This window comes from Mixophyes fleayi, chromosome 4 (assembly GCF_038048845.1).
Source record: "Mixophyes fleayi isolate aMixFle1 chromosome 4, aMixFle1.hap1, whole genome shotgun sequence".
Lineage (NCBI taxonomy): Eukaryota > Metazoa > Chordata > Amphibia > Anura > Limnodynastidae > Mixophyes > Mixophyes fleayi.
Window position 1 is genome coordinate 241,510,213 of NC_134405.1, and position 14,742 is coordinate 241,524,954.

Genomic DNA, 14,742 nt, shown 5'->3' on the forward strand with positions numbered 1-14,742 from the left:
TTGTGAATGGTAATCTAAAATATAAAAAACACTACACAAAAGAAATGAATATCACTTATTCTCTATTAGCACATAAATACCTATGTAAAATGTATATTATACTATAACATACTATAGTAATCTATACTATAGTTCTGCAAGTAAAAAATAGACACAATGGCCTTTATGATGCCTGATAGTAAAAGATCCTTTACTGAATATGTCAGTGTTATACTTTACACTATGATGCAATTTTGATTGACATTATTTTACTGTATTCACATTTTTGGAAGAAGAATTTTGCAGACAGTATTCACAAAACCTGTTGTCATTTGGACGATTTAGTAATTATGTCCACTTGATAAAGATTTTTTTTTTATAATTGTTGCTTGGTTCTTTAAAAGTGTTTAATTGTCTTGAATAGCCACTTTAACTTGTTACCATTAATAAATAGTAACTGTTTCCAGATATTTATATCATAAGCCTTTATCTATCTACAATACATGGGTCATTTATAATATTAATGCAATAAAAGCATTAAAATGTACACATTAAATAAAGTCCTAATATTCCCTGACTTTCATGCATTTTTTAGATACAGCTCTATAAAATATTTGCTGTTGTATAACAAAAATAGAAAAGTTGCATCTAATTAACTTGGTGTCCAAGACAGTGAAAAAGCTGTTTTTGCACAAAATGTAATGCAGTATGCAAGTGCATATATTGGTTAGTAAACAACCCTTACTAAGTCATGTGATATAAGTGAGCCCACTCATCAGCAATAAGCAATGTCATTACTAAGCACTGTAAGACACTTACCAGTCAACTATTCCAGGCAAAAAAAATGAAAAAATGAGAACTATTTTTGTTCCCAAGTAATGCCTGCAGTGGTGCAATCTGTTAGATGAGAATTCTGTGTTCTACATACAATAATTAGTCAGATAGTGAAGTGAGTTCTAGGACAATCATAGCATAGATCCCAGCGAGACTTACATGTATTTTGTAGCCTCTTCACACATTTACAACTCTAGATTAAGCACAATAATTACTCCAATTTCAATAAACAGTTGAAAAGTTAATGATTTATATTAATAAATTAACTCTGTTTAGTAAAAACAAAATATGTAGTCTATTTTTGACATTGTTGAGAATTTTAAACGCTCTAGGGGAAAATGGTGATCTGTACCCTAACAACATACCACCACCATTATCTGCAATTGGTGCATGCATGGCTTGGTAGTGATACTAGTGGAAGAGTAATTGCCATAGACTTATAGAGGAAGCCAAAAAAACACTACTGTAGAAAATAAACAAAAGGCATATTTAATGTTTGCAAATATTGTTATTGTAAATAACAAAGTATTTATTAAATAAATGTTACTGCATTTTTACATTTACTGAACTGTGACCATAAAACATTTGCAAGTAATGTGCCCATCCATCTTGCCTAGAACCAGCAAATTAATTAAGTTAACCATCTTTAAATGGAAATGATGAAAGAGAACCAATCACAACCTGCAATTTAACCACTCCCCCCCCCCCCTCCCTTAGTTCTGCAATGGAGCAGCCACTGGTTCTCAGGCTAGGAGGAAGGGTCACGTCAATAAAGTATTTCCGTAGGTGGTATTGCAGCTGTAACATATGTTATGATAATACATTTTGCAACTTGGTAGAATTGTAGCAGAAGAGCTGAGATTTTAAAAGAGTAATAATGTCTATCTTATCATGTGGATTGTTATTTGAGGATAATTTATTACACTTCCAAGTTTGAAAATCAGAGAATAACAGATGTGTATAGCTGAAGTATAGGAAAGTAACAACATATTCCATAAACCAAATTAAATATATCTGTTTCATGAATGTAGTGCAGCTCTAGTCCAGACTCCCCAGCCAGAAGACTTGACTGATTCTGATATGATTGCCTGACATTTTTAGTAATGCACAGCATTCTGCAATGCCTCTCCCTCCATTTGCACATCTGTTCTGTCTCTGCTTTTTCTAGTGTCTGAATCATGGCATCATCTCCAGCTCAGAGCTTCCTGATAGAAGGAGACTATATCACAGCAGGGAGGCACCCGGAGAGAGAGACGTGTCTAACAGGATGAATCATTCTGATTTGGGCTTATGGTCATTTTTTGAAGCCTCTGTCAGCTGTGCATGAAATACTTAAGACACTAAATACTCTCCACTAAATACTCTCCTTGTGCATCAATCAATTTTGAGGAAATGGAGAAGTAGGATACATAATAACAGACCTACTTTGGCACACTTAATATGCAGTGACAATGCAATGATGGTTTTGAGACATATCAGTTTCTGTAATAAAAAATATAATTGGAATTTCCTAAATTGTATTGAAACTGACCAATTGAGCAATTTTGAATGCACAGAGCATAGCAGACATCGGTATAAACATCCACTGCATCTTACCTCTGGCCCTCCTGAAACTACAAACCCGAACATTCTTTGTCAGTAGTTAGCCAGCTGACAGCAGGGCATACTGGGATATGTAGTTTCACAAATCCTGGAGAGGCACAGGTTGGCCAGGCCTGGTATAATATATAACATAATGTTCATAGTTAGCTGTATTCATCACTTAGAACAAGCTGATAACACACACAAGCATTCAGAGTGAACGCTGAATGGCTCATGCATGAAGCATGTCCTTTTGGCTTGTAACCATGATCCATCCAGCATTCACTCTCAATGCACTGGTGTACTGCCTACACGTTTTATCCTACTTGAAGTGCTGGTTAAGAAACAAGCCATTTTCACTCAACAAAGGGTACACTCTGAAATTAAAAACAAATCTCAACTGTACCATTTACCAGAAACTATGGTCAAACTTTTTCTTGTAGGTCTAAAAGGTCCAATTGGTAATTCCGTTCCTGTTGGATCTATTTTAGCTGAATGTGCTCTGTGCTCCCAGGCAGGTGAGACCAAATTCCTGGGTTCTGATGATTTGTGTACTCTCCTCCTCTTCATGGGTTGTCTGGGTGATGTCATCATGTCAATCTTTGGTAGTTCCGTCACTGGAAAAATACTTTGAATTAGACCAAATGAATGTTTTATGCCTGAAAGTGTTACTTGGAAGGTATAGAATTACAATTATTTCAGTGAAACCATTCCACAGTTGTCAATTATCATTTTGAATGTTTGAGTGTGCAAGCATTTTTTTCTAACTCTGTATCCATTGTGCCTCAAAAGGTCACAAAAGTGCATTAGTGAGTCAGTAATACTTTTAAATTCCAGGGCAAACAAATTATTTTTACAAAGGGGGTTACAGCTTTGCCTATGACCAAAGTAATCAAAATCTACGCATATGAATGATCTACATGCACTGTGTAAATATTATACTGTTCTGCAAAGAGCATTCGATGTGCGATGCTTGGGATATCAGTGCAACAGCTTTTCTTTATGTCAGTATCGAGGGGTACCTGTACACCCTCCTACATTGTATATAGATACAAGTGAATTCGTTTTGTAGGAGTTTTAAACGAATATATGTTGTTAATGATTCCAGGCTACCTAAGCTCTTAACCTAGTTTAAGCTGCCTAATGGTAATAATAACTGTGACTATTGTTGACATTAGTTAGTTTCTCCCAATGATGCCAAGTTGGACACAAGTACAATTGTACAAACAAATTATGTGTCTCACTCATGCGCACATCTTGAGGAAGTATTTTCAGTGTCATGTAAAAGACAGGGCCCATTGAGCTTCGAGAGGCGTATCAGGGGTATTACATATAAGGTTGCAGCTATTATAAGATGTGTCTTAATAAAAATACAGACATGCAAACGTAAGTGTGCAGATGAACATTTGCGCATACGCAAAAAAGGGCATCTTTTAAGTTCAACTCTAAATTACTCCCCATTACGTATAGAGAACAATAACAGCAGCAAAAACAAACTATTTATTCTGTCCAAATGTTTTTCTTACACGTGTGAACTGTGTGAATATATATCTTTTGGATAGGATTAAAATAATATTGGTGAAAATGTAAAAAAATAATTTATCACATAAGTTTTAATTCTCTTTATCCACAGGATTAACAATCACAGTATGTAGTGCATTCTGCCTGTCGCCTCAGAAATACCATTGTTATATTGACCCTGGAAAAGAAAACATTCAATAAAGTGTTTTATCAATACAAATATAAATATAAGTATAATGTATCAATACTCTAAAGCATATCAAAGCTGTAAATGACTGATCTGAGAGAATGAGAAATACACAAGGGAATTTTTGTAAGACACTCAAAACCTGTTACATGTTCCTCTCTGAAGCATTGTTTACCGTTATGTGTGTTGCAAACATTTGTGCCACATTCTGTAATGCTCCACTGCAAATAGAATTTATACAGTAATCCCTGATTTATATGTAGGTTAACACAGAACTCTGGCCATATCATTTTTAAAAGATGGAGCCTCTCCCTCTATTTAGTAAAATTGGTGGCCTCAACTACTGACCTCCAGCAGTTTGTGGGGGAACTCACCCAGAGCCACCTTAACAACATTATGGGCCCCCGGGCAAAGCAGTGCAGCGGGGCCCATAACTCTATATATGTGTATCATATATATATATATATATATATATATATATATATATATATATATATATATATATATATATATATATATATAAAGATAGATATATAGATAGATATAGATATATTTGCAGGATTATTTTTTTTTTTTGCAGGATTATTTATTTTACTTAAGAGCCCTGTCTATGGGGGCCCCTTAACTGTGGGGCCCCCGGGCACCTGCCCATTGTGCGCAATGGAAAAGATGGCCCAGAACTCACCTCTGTTAGTGCTTAATTGTATTATTGTCGAGGTCACAGCCCCTGAAGAAGTTGGAATCGGAATGATTCTGCAGTTAGTAACAGTATTTAACAGTTTTATTAGATTGTACAGGAACTGCATTCTGTCATGTCCCTGCCCTCACCTGCTGTTAATTGTCACTAGGGTAGCGGCCTGTTTCCCTTTGGGTTAAGGGTTTTCTGATGTCACATGAATATTCTAGCTACATGGTACATTACAGGGAAGGAGGAAAACATGTGAAACAGAAGGAGTTGTGCAGTGGGGCATGTGTGACATAAGCAGGTGAAAAGTCAGCATGTGGGCTCCAAGAAGATGATGAGTATGTGGAGCACAGACTGATGAGGAGAGTGTATGTGGGGGTAGAGACGGGTATGAAAGAGGCATGGGCAGTACACAATGGTGGGGAAGGGGTGTATGGGATGAAATGAAGTGAGACGGGGGCATGTGAAGCACATGTAAGAGAGGAGAGGGGCATGTGGGACACAGTCTGGTAAACAGTGGGACATTTGGGGTACAGGCTGGTAAAGTTGGGAAATATAGGTATATGCAGTGATGGTATGGAAATAAAAAGTGATAGTAAGACTTGGTGATTTAGTTTAATGTGTTTAAAGCTGTTGCTGGTTGATTATTGTAATTTATTTTTAAGAATAGATAAATGTATTGCAGATGCAGTTTTATATACTTAGTATTAACTTAATACTGTTATTCAACATGTGTGTCGACAATGAATGGGTTTGGATTGGAGAGCTTTGTGTTATCATGCCCTCTCCACACCTTCATACACAGAAAATTGAGTATATGTACCTTATTTAGGACTCAAGCACTGGTCCCCACAAACTAATTGGGCCTCTGCCACATGACGCTCACCACCCTCTGAATAGTGTGGCAGCACGGCATTCTCTGGCAATGTCACACAACATTAATTATTGGCAGCCAGTGACATGCATTTGTGCAGACTTCATTATGGCATTGAAACTGTAGTGGTAGGTGTCCACAAATTACTTACCTTACAGTCTCTACAACCTTAATACCTCCCTAGGGGTGATCCCTGCTTAGCAGAAGACATCAGAATATATTTCATTTACATTTTACATGTGTTTGAAGATGGTGGAACCCAAAAATCAACCTCTGTTTCCACTATACCCAATCCTCACATCACTAGAATGCTTTGCCCTAAGTAAGGGGAATTTCTTTAATTTTATTCTCTGTTCCCATAATACCTAAGGAATATTTCAATTTAAATATACATGGCTTCTGCCTCTCATGACCCAGTTTAAAGGGTCCCTGAATCTGTTATTACAGCCCCTTGGCCGCAATCAAGGTCATTTTTCAACTTCTCATACAAAAAAAAAAAACATTGTAATCTATTTAATAAAAAATGTGATATTTGGCACAAGAAAATGTATTATTTATTGAATTAGTGTTATGTTGGAATCAGAGTGCCACCTTATCTGAATACTCTTTCCTTTCTGTAATTTGTCAGCTTCTGTCAACATTTTAAGTGGTCCAACTCCATTAGTAATAGGGTTACCACAAGCATAGTGCTGATTGGTTGAACTACTGTACAGAATGTGGGGACTTATTTATAAATATAGCATTAAATATTGTATCAGTTTAATAATGCAACTCTTACTTCTTACTGTTCTTATGTACCCTATCTACAGCTTTCATACATGTGCCTGATTTGGGGAAAACTGCTATTGTCTGAAACATCTCCTGTTATGTTTTGGTTATTGCAGTACAAATTGTAACTACATGATCGATGTGTGTAACACTGTAACAGACTGCAGATCATAAATCGCTGGCTTTCCAAAGCAATTCATATTTGTGAAATATGCTGTAATAATTTTTTTTAATTGTCTGAAAATAGCTAATCCAAATATGCAAGTATGAGAAGCGCAGATTGTATTGGGGAATACAGGATTGCAGATTCAATTGTGGCAGGCTCTCTTCTCTCTGAAACAAAAAAAAGATTCGATATTAATCCTGATCTTTATCTAGAAAAAAACACAGCATATTTTAGTGTTTTCCATAGTGTTAGTACATTCCTATGGTCTCCCTCAAAACTTACCATCAAAATGACCATGTTACGCCCATGACATGTAGGATTAATTGTACACCTGCTAGTGTTAACCTCCTTGTTGCTGAAAGTCCTCCAGACACTTGAGAGGTTAATAATGATGAAGGTCAGCTGTCCTGGTCACACTCAGCTCTGGTTTTCAGCTGTTTCATTCACTGCAGCTGGTGTTACCAATCATATCGTTGATATTCTGTTATTCCTTCTTAAATATTGCACCAATGTAGAATACGTTCTGAGAATATTAATACAGTGAATTCTGCAAACAACATATACATAAAAAATCATAACAAACATTTGTTCTGCAGCACTGAATAAGTTAAAGGAATTGATTTTTTTTTTATTTATTTTTTTGCAACCCCCCTGCTAATAGTCTCCCCTGCGTGTAAGTCCTCGCTGGCCAGACTCAGAGCATCATGAAATGATCCTGCTAACTGCTGTGTGCAGAGCCTGCGTGTCTGTTGCTTTTGTTACTGGAAATCAAGGAACAGCGCCACTTGCTGCAGAGATCTCAGCCCAGACTGGTGTGAGGATGGCTTCTTGCTTCCAGCCTCTGGCACGGTGAAGAGCTGATCTGCAAGCTGAGTCCCCCGAGGGCCAGTGGAAGCACAGAGGCAAAGGAAGAGGTACTAGCAGACAAGCTGTGATCCCTCAGCCGGCTCCTTCACTTTGCATGTCACTATGTGAATGGGATGCAAGGCTCAACCTTTCCTTTCTGGAAGATCATCTCCATAGTAACCTGCTAAAGGGTTTTTGCACTTGAGAAACCTGGGATAAACAGCACCTGGAATGGCATCTATCAGGTACGCAAAAGCTTTATTTCTGTGTTATTAAGCAAAGACCTTTTCTACACCTTTTGTGAATTTTACAGGCTGTTTCTTCTGTAGATGTGCGCTGTAGAGAATTGTTTCTGGATTTCTTTGGTTTGTAAGAGTAGCTTGTGGCCTCTATGTTTCATTATAGACCGGGGTAATATTATGGTCGTGCAAGGTTTGGGCTGCGAAGCCTAGCAGTGAAATGGTTACTGGAAGTGGTGGGTGTGTGATGCTTATGTATTGTTGTGTGGTCTGTATTTGCTGTACTTGCACATCTGTGTAGGGACTTGTATGTCATGCTGTGGTGGTAGCACTGTTATGTATCTTCCGAGGGGATCCGGCACACTATCTCTCTTGGCTGCTTATTATGTAGCATGTGATGCTATGTCAGTGTCTGCCTGATCTCACAAGCACATGCTGGATGTGTGGCTAGAACCCATTCTCTGTTCTGTCATTCCTGTTCCTACACCAGCCTGCTATTGATCTACTCAGGAACATTGGTCATTAATCTTCACACATGCACACACAGTGCATGCTAGATCTCTGAAACTAATTATATTCAAAGTGAATAAAATAGGAAATAAAATATACTTTTTTTTAAATGTTTGTTTTTGGAAAATGTGATGTTGTACAATGTTCCATTGTATTGCTAGCTCCTCATGTATTTGTTTTGTAATACCACCATAGCCGATTTCTTTTTATTTTAGATTAAGCCTCACCAAAACCATTGTTAGAGAGGATTCTCCTCCCCTCACACTGAAGCCAACAAAGCGAATATTCACACACCTTTGTCTAATTTTACTGGCAGTTACATTAGGATAAAAACTCCCTCTTGGATATGCTAGAATATATTTATAAAATGGTAACATTGTCAAAATTACTGCTGTGTGCTGGGAAGTGAATTGTCATTTTATTATGACAATATTCAGTGTAAAGCTTCAGTGACAGGTTATCACAGGTATGGATAGAACAAAACTGCAGGCTATATTAGAAGGTTCATTATTAGTATTACTATTACTATTTAATATATAATAACCTTAAGGGGAATGTGTTATTATGGTAAGGTTCTGAATTACAACACATATAGCATTAAATACAGAAATGTATCTAGAAAAGGCTTATGTAAAATAGTGACCGGTCTTGTGTGTACGGGCTGGCGTTAATGGCAGTTATCTTTGGCCTTCGTTTAAGAGTGACACCCATAAGAATCATAACATATTAAGTTACATAATGCGCATCTTCAATAGTATTTTTATTCAAAATAAATAATTTTGTACGTATTATATTACAACAACATGAATAACATTATGGGCAAGAGAGTAAGAGCAGGATTCAGGGTGCTAATTCAGTATTTCCATAAGGCAATGGTGTGTTCTAGCCAAATAATACCGCTTTCATACTGCCGCCCCGGCAATATCCCATGTTTTTCAAGCCGGGTTTTTGCCGGGGCTCGGAGCGTCCCAGCTCAGAAACACCATTCATACTGCACCTCGGACCCGGGAATTTCCCGGGTTGACCCCATTCATACTGCACAAGTCTGTGCCCTGGCAATTTGTGGGAGTCATCACCAGAGCAGTTTTCAAAAAAAATGGTGATGCACGATATAATAATACAATAATAAAGAATATCTCCAATTGGCTTATATATTTAGTCGTACTAGTCTAGGAGGGCTTTCTGAAAGGCATAAAGAGACTGGGAAACATATATTTAAGGGAAGGTTGTAGGAGCTTTTAAAGCTAGGCATTGCATATTTCAATGATTACCCCCAAAAGACTAGACTTCTAGATGGAAAATTAATGGCCTCTTTTTGGCAAGCATAAAATGAATGAGAAATGCCCAATTCCAAATCCTCCAGAGACAGGCAGACAGCCAATCAGCTTGCTTTCTGTGCAACCCGGGTTGAAAAACCCGGGTTGCACCATTCATAGTGCAGGCAACCCGGGTCCGACCCGGGAATTACCCCTCGATAAATCCCTGTTTGAAGACCCGGGTTTTTAGATCCTGGATTTTTGACTTGTACCATTCATACTGCACCAAGGCCCGGGTCGTTTGAGCTCGCCCCGGCAAAAACCCGGGATTTCGGTGCAGTATGAATGGGGTATAACTTACAGTTCAACTGCATTCAGACTGGAAAATGGTTTGGGGTGATGGTATTTTCAAGCTAAATGTCCTAATAATTGTGTGGCCTAAATATAATCAAATTATGGTAATAAAATGTAACTGGACAACATGAATATATAATTATTGATAAGCTACAATTGTCCCTTTACTTTCCAGGCCAAACAAGCAGAAGGAACGCTGTGTTTATTTAGGCCATTCTGCCTTAAATTTGTTTTGTAGGCCATTAATTCAGGAATATTTCCACTGTTGTTTTAAATCATGAAGATGTGTGTTGACGCTACCTTCATGATTTGGGTACTTTCATGGTAAGTAATATTAAACAATGCCCAGTACACTAAGCTAGACTTGAACTCTTGTGGACTAAGTAGAGAATATGTGTGTGCATATATATTTAATATATATATTTTGATTGGATATAGCTGGCTCTCGTATTTGGACTCTGCCTTAATAACACCTTTAGGGCTACCTGATAATGCATTAAAAATGAGAAATCTTAATTCATGTGCACTTGTGACGATAACCTTTCAATATAATTTGGCACTATAGAAATGTTTTGTCATTTGTTTGGTATGTCGATAACCTTGATTTTTAACACGTTCATTATATGCTAACTGTAATTAAACCTTGATCATAGCAAACCTCCTTTGTGACTGTATCCTAGCAACAGTATTAATATTATTTTGCAAACAGCTGTCTGTTCCATTTCAGAACAATTCCATGATTTGAAATAGGGTGCACAGCCTTTTCTGGTCTATTGGCTACATCGAGAACTAGTGCATTTGAAGGGGCAGCAATAAAACCAAGCTCGCTTAAACATGTAAAATACTTACATTTTACAACAAGAAAAGAGGAACATCATTGCAGTTGTGCCATAACTCTCAACACTGTAAAAAAAATTGAAATGGGGACAGATGTGTGTGCACTGATGCAAAGTAGCGGTGTACAACCAGAGTGGGAGTAGCCATGTCATGTAATGGGTGTGATCATGGGTCAGCCTGCCATGGGACTCAACACGTTCTTGTGGGTCACGTGCACTTTTCTCATATGGACAGCAGCATTAGAAAATGGTTGTCTGGCTGGACACTAAAGTCTAAATGGAATTGTTTCTTAAATACACACTCTAACAAAGTGTATGTAGCCAGTATCTGTTATGTAAGTCTCTGCAACTTCAGGTGTTCAGGTGCATCAGATGCCTGGTGTCAGCAGGGTTTAAATCAGTAGCGGAAATAAAGGGAGACTGCTAGCTAAGCACAAATCCCCTCTTATAGGCTGTGGCGGGGTATGGGGGCTTATATGAAATCCCCACCCTTAAGTTATTATTACTATAGGGAGGCAGTGCTGGGGCCCAGTGAGGCACTGTTCTACCTCTGGCAGGTTCCATTATAGGCCACTGCTAAAAGGTCATGTAACCTGTTTTAATTGAATTGTTGCATAACATTGTATGACTAAAATTAGTAGTTTAGTCTAACCCTGAGAAAACTGTTGAAATTTTCTGATCTCTACATGCCGTATTTTAAAAATGTGTGTTTTATGAGACCCAACTATCAGATTTGTATGCAAAATGTTGTACTTGTTTTAGCACAGTGTTCCCAGTATCTGCTTACTGGATATTTGTATTTTCAATTTATCACAACTATCATAAAATGCTTTGTTTTTAATTTTAAAATTAACTACTGGATGACAAACGGATTGCCCTTTCAGAGTTGTATTCATTTTATTTTACCACAATTCAAGTGATGCAAAATTAAAAAAGTGAACATGCACAAACACAAAGCTCAGTGTCCTTCTTGATTTCACAGAACTGGCATGTTTAAAGCTGGTACTGACCCCCCAGGGCTGTGTTCTCCAAGGTAATTACAAGGATTACAACCACTGGAGTGAATCCCTTCCCACCCCTCCAGTGGTTCCAGTATAATGGATAGGGTTTCCTAAGACCATTACCCATTATAATAAAAAAAAAGTAACAAAAATAAAGATTTTGATAGAATCAAACACTTTCCAAAACCATCATTTACCTTGTATATGTCCAATCTCTCATCTATGCTCAGGCTTCTAACTCCAAATGCCTTTTTAATTTAAATCTCTGCTCAATCCTCCCACCCCAAATCCTTTGATTACAATCGGTGCCCAGGATCTTGCTGCTTATTTCAAGGACAACATTGATAAGATCAGACTTGAAATGGTATCATCTCCCTTGACTAGCAATCAGCTCAATTCATTCCCAGCATACTCTGACACACTCTCTTCATTTTATCCCACAAGTGAAGAGGAAGTTTCTACTCTCTTCTTATCTTCCTACTCTTCCTCCTGTCATCTTGATCCCATATCCTCACAAATTGGTAGGTCCTTGTCTTGTGTGCTCATTCCACCTCTAACTAAAATCTGTAATCTCTCTCTTTACTGGTATCTTTCCATCACTATTCAAGCACACAGTGATTACTCCTATTCTAAAAAAAAATCTGACCCAAACTCTTTCTCAAATTACTGCCCCATATTTCAGCTCCCATGCCCCTCTAAGCTTCTTAAGAGAATTGCCTACACCAGGGTTTCCCAAACCCAGTCCTCAGGGCTCCTCAACAGTGCAGGTTTTATGGATCACATGTGACATAATTAGGACCACCTGTGGATCTGTTAAAATGTGTCAGTCAGTAATGAATACACCTGTGCTCCAGCAAGGAGATATGGAAAACATGCACTGTTAGGAGTCCTGAGGACTGGGTTTGGGAAACTGGCCTACACTCTTCTCACACGTTTCCTTTCTGCAAACAACCTATTGGATCCTCTTCAATCAGGCTTTCGCTTTCAGCACTCCGCAGAGACTGCGCCGAGTTGTCAATGATCTGATCACAGCTAAAACTAAATGTGATTACTCTTTTCTAATTCTCCTTTATGTCTCTGCTGCATTAGACACTGTTGACCACTCTCTACTCATACAGATGCTACAATCCCTAGGTCTTCAAGACACTGTCCTATCCTGGTTCCCATCCTATCTATCTAATCGCTCTTTCAGTGTTAATTTCTCTGGAACAGCCTCCACTTCACTTCCTTTATCAGTTGTAGTACCACAAGGCTCAGTCCTATGTCCTCTGCTATTCTCTATCTACACCACTTCTTTAGGAATACTAATAAGCTCCTTTTGGATGTCAGTATCATCTCTATGCGGATGATACACAAATTTATCTATCCTCTCATGAACTCTCACCATCTGTGTTGTCTCAGGTTACTGACGGTCTTTCTGCCATTTCATCTTGTATGTCCTTTCGTCAAACTCAATCTTTCAAAAGCAGAATTAATAATATTTCCACCCAACAATAGAAGCTTTCTGCCTGACATTTCTATTACTGTTGACTACATGACTAAAAATCCCACTGCACAAGCTTGTCTAGATGTAATCCTTGACTCGCAACTATCCTTTATTCCCCACTGCAACTCTATATATACTTTATGCTGCATACATCTAAAAAATTTTTTTAGAATATGTACATATTGTAATTCCCTCCTTACTGGTCTTCCCAAAATCAGATTCGAGTCACAAAAATCTATTTTGCATGCAGCGGCTAGATTGGTTTTCCTTGCAAACAGTTCTTCTTCTGCTGTGCCAATCTGTCAGTCTCTACATTGGTTGCCTGTTTTTCAACGAATCCAATATAAAATTCGTCTACTAACATACAAGGCCATCAACAAAATTGCACAGACATACATCTCCTCACTTGTCTCAAAATATCTCCCAACTCGACACCTCTGTTCTGCACGAGATCTGTGTCTCGCCTCCTCTCTCATGACTCCCTCCTATTTCGATTACAGGACTTTTTTGGGGTTGCACCCACTTTATGGAATTCATTCCCTCGTACCACAAGTTTTTTCTTTAGTTTTCAAACCTTTTAAGCGTTCTCTGAAAACCCCTCTTCAGACAAGCTTATAATATTCCTCTACCACCCTATTAATCTCCCTAGTTCACTCTATTACCACCCTCTACACAGCTAACACAAGCAAACAAACCTCTGACCAACAGAGTTGTGATACTGAGCATACATCCCACTAAATACTTTGTAACCTTTGCATTCTAGCTGGACAAATATTCAATATGATGTAGCACTTACCCTTGTGTATCAAACCATTGTCCCATAGATTGTAAGCTTGCGAGCGGAGCCCTCTTGCCTCTCTTTATGTATGTGTTACCCAGTATTGTTTTAGTACTGTTTTTTGCAAATTGTAAAGTGCTACGGAATCTGCTGGCGATATATAACTAAATGATGATATATTTTTGTTGCATTACAATTTTTTTTATCATGGTTTTATGTTATCCCAACATTACGTTTTTTATTGTCCACATATGCCTTATTTTACCTGAAAAGTATAAGAACATGCGTACATACATCTGCAAGTAAGTGGGCATTTTTCTGTCTGGAGTTGGCACCATATGATCAGACTCATTTGCATTTCTGTACAATCACAATTTACAGGTTCCAGTTTCTTAACTTTGCACTATAAAATTAGTAGATTATATTAATATATTCACACAACTGATGCATACGACCCCATATAAATTTCTTTACTTATCTTCTTATAAAGTTATAAACCTAAGTTGTTCTGTTTCTTAGAAGCTGTAATCTGTACCTAACATTTACATTATCTCCAAATAGGTGATGAGTCAGTGTAGATTGTGCTCTTTGTCAGATCCTCTGTGCATTGATGTTAATTAGAAGATACATGATGGTAAGGAGACAATAATTTTATCCTCTTAAACACAAACTATTATAACATCTGTTCACTTAGCCTGGTTTGTTATATATTCTGTTGTTAAAAAATCTCCTTCTTTGAAGCTGCATGTTCATCAGATCAACCCTGAATATCTCAGCTTGTAGTTCCTAAGGGTAGCATTGTCTATAATGTTCTTTCCCTACTATCATCTGCCTTAACTAA